Below are 6,000 nucleotides of genomic sequence, written 5' to 3'. Positions count from 1 at the left end.
TGATCATTTTATGGTCATATGAAAAATTGTTTACAGGACAAAGGAAATGTGGGGTTAGATTTTCTCTGATTCTTTGTTTGCTTCATATTTGCCTAGAGGTTGGAAGTACTCATGCTTGTGTTTGAGTTCTGTTTGATTACCTCCTAGACAATGCTTAAATTTATGATACTTGAAAGTGAATTCCAACTAGTTTGCACAAGCGGATGTGTGCCAGGAATTGATTTGGTGATATCTCGGGCGCCATGGTAAAGCGGGGTGGCAGAGGTATCTTTGCATGATGACAGTGTTTATTTTTTGTTCTTTTTCTTTTTCCTCCCCTCTTGGCTGACGTTGGGAGCCTTTTTCTCAACATAAGAGCTGTAAAATGATTAAGAAAAAGAAAGCATTTAAGAAGATGAAACATACAAGTTCAAAAAATGTAGGTGTGACCTCAATAGAAATCAACCCATTGCACAAAAATTAGAAGACGGTCAACAAAAAACACTACTTAGAAACGAAAGATACCATGTCTTGGTCTTGGTATCAAACTAAATAGCCTTTAAGTTGTATAATAGTTGTACCAACCAAGACAAATAAGATTTCTTAAACACAAGATAATACTATAAATAGGAACCTTTATAGAGTACCCTAAAAGAAGAGATGCACTTTATTGACCCAATAATTATACTGTAAAATTCATTAAGCATCTTAATTATCAGATTTAACATGTAAACAGATACACTTTATTTGTATTAAAAAACCTATGAGGAAATGTGGGAGATTAACGATAGAAAGTGGAAGGAATAAGAGGAATTAAAGAGATGAACGCATTATGAAAGGGGGAGGATTGATTTGCGTTTGATGTAGAAGAAAGAATAGGAAGATAAATAAAGAGTTGGCTTTTAGAATTCTTAAACATGAACAATTACACCATGTTTAATTTAATAATAAAAGGAGAAAATACCCAATTACCCCCTGAATTGTACCCAAAAAAGGTATGACACACCTCAACTTAAAGAGGGTCCTCTTACCCCTGAACTAATTAAAAGTGTAATTTTGACATCCTTAGTGCCTACGTGGCACACACATGTGCCTATGTGGACCCTTCAGTATGTTGTGCCACGTAGGCACTAAGGGTGTCAAAATTACACTTTTAATTAGTTCGGGGGTAATAGGACCTCCTTTAAGTTGAAGTGTGTCGTAGTCTTTTTGGGTGTAGTTCAGGGAGGTAATTGGGTATTATCTCTAATAAAAGCACCCTCATTTTAAAGTTACAATGGTTATGTTAGGAAAGAAAATAACAGAATTTTAGCATGAATATAACAAGTAAAAAATAAATAGTTTTTTTTCATATGACCTAATAAATCGTAGATCTTTCATTTTCTTATATGTCTTAACCATTTTTTGATTTATATTTATTTTATTACATTATCACTTATTGCTTAATGGCAATGACTTTTGAGCTTTCTAATATGAAAAAGAGATGGATAATTAAGAGAATGTAATTAACAAATAATTTTTAGGTTTTCTAACATATCAAATAGGTTAATTGAGGGTTGGTAAGTGGTGACGTGGCATAAGAGGATCTTGGGCTTGAGTGAGGGTCCTGGGCCTGAGCGCGGTCTCAGGCCTAGGTGGGGAGCGGAAGTTCCGGCATGAGCATGTTCTCAAACCTAGGCGGGAGGTCCTTGGCTCGAGCGTGGTCTCAGGTCGGGGCAAGGGATCCTGGGCCTAAGCATGGTCTCAGGCTTGGGAGGGTCGGGGGTTTCCCGAGCCAGAGGGTGGTCTTATGCTTGGGCCTGGGCGAGGGCAGGGGTCCGGGCCTGAACCTGGTATTAGACCTGTGCCGGGAGGCGAGGGGCGGGGGGTGGGATTTTGGGCGTGAGCATGGTCTCAGCTATGGGCCGATGGGGAACGGGGGTACCGGGCCTAGCGCGGTCTTAGGCTATGGGCCGATGGGGAGCGGGGGTTCGGACCTGAGCGTGGTCTTAGGGCTGGGGGAGGGGAGGAAGGGGCGGGGCTCAGGCCTGAGTGTGGTCTCAGTCCAGGGCCGGCGGGAATGAAGGAGGGGGTCCGGGCCTGAGCATGGTCACAGGCCTGAGCCGTTAGGGTTGGGAGAAGGGGGTTCGGTCCTGAGCGTGGTCTCAGGCCTAGGCCGGCGGGGGTGGGGGGAGGGCTCGGGGATGGGCATAGACTCGGGCCCGGGCCAGGGGGGGGGGGGGGGGGGGTCCGGGCCTGAGCGTGGTCTCAGGCCTAGGTTGGCAGGGATGAGGGGGGTCCGGGCCTGCTCAGGCCTAGGCCGGCGAGGGTGAGGGGGTTTCGGTCCTGAGCGTGGTCTCAATCCTGGACCCGCCCGAGAGGGAGGGGGGGGCCAGGGTCTAGGTCAGCAGGGGTGAGGAGGGTCCGAGCCTGAGCGTGGTCTCAGGCCTAGGCCCGCTCGGGGAAGGGAGTCTCGGGCCTGGGTTAGCCGGAGGAGGGGGGCCGAGCCTAAGCGTGGACTCAAGCCTAGGCGGGGTGAAGGGGTCCGGGCCTGAGCGTAGTCTCAGGCCTGCGCCCGTCGGGGTAGGGGCGGGGGGTCCGAGCTTGAGCGTGGTCTCAGATTGGGGCCTGCCGAAGGGAGGGGGTAAGGTCCTGAGCGTGGTCTCAGGCCTAGGCCTGGGGTGAGGTGGGTTTGGGCCTAAGCGTGGTCTCAAGCCTGGGCCAACGGGGTGAGGGGGTCCTGGGCCCGCTCAGGGGAGGGGGTCCAGGCCTAAGCGTGGTCTCAGGCCTAGGCCGACAGGGTTGAGGGGGTCCAGGCCTGAGCGTAGTCTCAGGACTGGGGTGGGGGAGGGGGATCCGCGCCTGAGCGTGGTCTCAATCTTGGGCCCGTCGGGGGTTGGGGCGGGGGGTCCGAGCCTGAGCATGGTCTCAGGCCTGGATCGGCGGGGGGCCCACGCTCAGGCCTGGGCCCACCGGGGGAAGGGAGTAAGGGCCTGAGCGTGGTCTCAAGCCCAGGCCATGGGGATGAGGAGGGTCGGGCGTAAGTGTGGTCTTCAGGCTTGGGCCGGTGGGGGTGAGGGGAGTTCGGGCCTAAGCTTGGTGTCAGGCCTAGGCCGGCGGGGGTGGGAGAGGGGGATCCGGGGTGGGGGCGGGGCTGAGCGTGGTCTCAGGTCCGGGCCGACGGGTGGGGGATGGAGTCCGGGCTGAGCGTAGTCTCAGGCCTGGGCTGACGGGGGGCAGGGGTCTGGCTAGCCATGTATGAGATTGCAATTTAAATGGGGTTCAATAAACCTTCTTTTCAGCATGAGTATGATCTTCTGGCCTTGCTAAACTTGGTTCTGGTTGCTGAGAGAGAGGTAGTTTTGTGCTCCTTTTCTAGTTTACTTAAATGGGGTCTCATTGGTTTGTTTTTTGGGGGGTATGTTAAAGAGACTTGATGGTTTTGCCATCAAATTCATGAAGGGTACAGTGCCTTTTTTTCTTGAGATCCATATTCAATGATCAACTTGAGCTTAAATCCATTTTCTGGAGATGCTTTGATGTGAAGTCAGTTTTTCTTTGATGCTTACCATTCTTTGCGATCTTGAAGATTTTTGGTGTTCTATGAATCACATTATTATTGTAGGTATTGTTGCTATTATCATCGAGCATAGTTGTGTGTTTCTCTGTTGGAGGATAATTTCAGATTGCAACTTCCTGTTTAACATTTTTATCACTAGTTACTGCTGTTTTATAGTGGTTGTTGCTTTTAGGGTTATATTTTTCTTGGCACTTCCTATGCTTTATTTTCGTATTTAGTTGTTATAATGCACCAGTATCGTGCTTTATCCAAGCTTGTTTTTAGCTCTATGTCTATTCTTGACATTTCTGTACTGTAATTGCCAATTTGCTTTCAGGTATTCACGGTGTCATATGCACTACGTTGAGAGTATTACTCAATTCCCATTGTGGTTTCATGTTACTGAAGTATTGCCCTTAGGAATTGGTGGGCTGGGGTTCTCTGCTTTGCATGTATTTCTTCCTTCTCTTGTAGTGAACATTTCCGGCACAAGGTTGGACTCGGTGATTGTTCTTGTCCTTTGAGGCCGGTATCATTTGGGTGTTCAAAACTTTGTTTCAAGATTTTGGGTGTGAGATGATATTCAGAAGCTGAAACTTCACATCTTCCATCAATACATTTACAATACAATCAAATAAGCCTCACTCTTGGGTACAATACCTTCCCATTGCGTTTATGGAATTTCCTTCTATCAACAATCCATAGCCCATTAATACAATACCAACATTTGATAAAAACAAGTACTAGAAAATCAAGCAATGAGCATTGTCAGTATTGATAGACTTGAATTAACTGTAACATCTTGAGATGTGCATATTGTGAAAGATTTTGAGCAGGATTTTCTAATTGTAGTTTGTGAAGGTGTATTTGACTGATCTTGCTTGAAAATTTTGTTAAAATGTATCATGTTACTAAGATTTGATGTCACTTTGAAGTTGTAAAACTTTCTTCTTTTCTTCCTTGGATTTTGTCTGGAGGGGAATATTTTTCAGTCAAAAGTAGGACTCAAGTGCCTTGTCTATCTCTCTCTCCAAACTTTAGTGGTCAAGAAGGAATCAATTCTCTGTTGTTGTTTTTGGCAGAGCTCTTATTTATTTTGTTTAATCTTAATTTTGAAAAGCTATATGGACTAGACAGCGGCAGACGCAGAATTTAGGGATTGCAGACGCTTAGAGAGGCTAAAACACATATTGAGATTTAAAGTTTTAAGGCTTCGCTTGTAAACCGAAGCATCCAACCACCTTATTGGTCTACTGGGTGTTTTTTCGGCTTTTATATCAATTTTTATATATTTATTATATAATTATACATAATCTATATCGGATTTAACGAGTGTCTGAGTACTACAGAAGTGCGCCTTGGCTCGCCCCTGAGATCAGACTTCCCTGAGTTGAAATTGTATCGGGAACTCTCTACTTTTGAGTTAGAAATAAGATTTGTTTGGAAACAACCTTTCTACCTATGAGATTGAAAAAAGATTTGCATACATTCTAATCCTTTTCAAACTCTACTTTGTCGGATTATACCACCAAGAGGAAATGAACTTGTGTTTAGATCTTTCATCAATAATTAACATTAACACTCATAAAATAATATTTTAGTAGTTATATCACCTTGATTAAACTTTATACTAAAGGTCTTCTTGCATTTTAGCTTTTTTTTTCATTGGGATTAAACTGTCATCTAAAAGGGTTCCTCATCTATGTTTTCGCACGAAATAATGAAAGATCGATATAAATCTTTTAGGTTTAAATTATAAGGCTCGAGTCAAAATAACACTGCAAAGCCACAGGTCAAAATGCCAATGCCAAATAAATGAAGAAATTCTGGAGTACTGTCCCACAGCTACTTAATTTAATAAAAAAGAAAGCATATACGTGGCACGCTAGTTTATTTAATTTGTCTTGAAATAATTAACTTCAAAATTTTTCTTATACAGGGATCCTTTGGTGTGAGGTGCATAAGGGATAAGTAGTCCCGCAATAAAATAAAAAATTATTTTATTTCATATTTGGTTGGAGATATTAGTCAATATCGGGATAACTTATTCTACCATTTACACCATAGTGATGTGATAAGTTATCCCAGATGCATGAAGGGATAAGTTATGCTGGGTAATCCCGAGATAACTATTTTCCAACCAAGTGGGATTAATGAAATGATTTATTATTACACAACTATCTAAAGATTGTTTTAGGTCACAAGTCTAAAAAGTCTTTATTATTCTTTTCTTAAATATCATGTCAAATTAAATAATCTCACGTTTAGAATTACACTTGGTTTCTGTGGTTGTAGGGTCAAAATGGCAATACCAAACATGAAAACTACAAACTCCTAATAGTAGAAAAACATACTTTTGAAATTTGAAAAATAAGTTAGGCAACTAGATGGCAAATGGATATCATTATTGTCAATGTGAATTATCAAATAAGAACAAAGAGTCGACAGGTACAGAAACTATAATTAATTAAGGTTAATCACAT

This window comes from Capsicum annuum, chromosome 3 (genome assembly GCF_002878395.1).
Source record: "Capsicum annuum cultivar UCD-10X-F1 chromosome 3, UCD10Xv1.1, whole genome shotgun sequence".
Taxonomy (NCBI): Eukaryota; Viridiplantae; Streptophyta; class Magnoliopsida; order Solanales; family Solanaceae; genus Capsicum; species Capsicum annuum.
Note: the sequence above shows the minus strand (reverse complement) of the source record.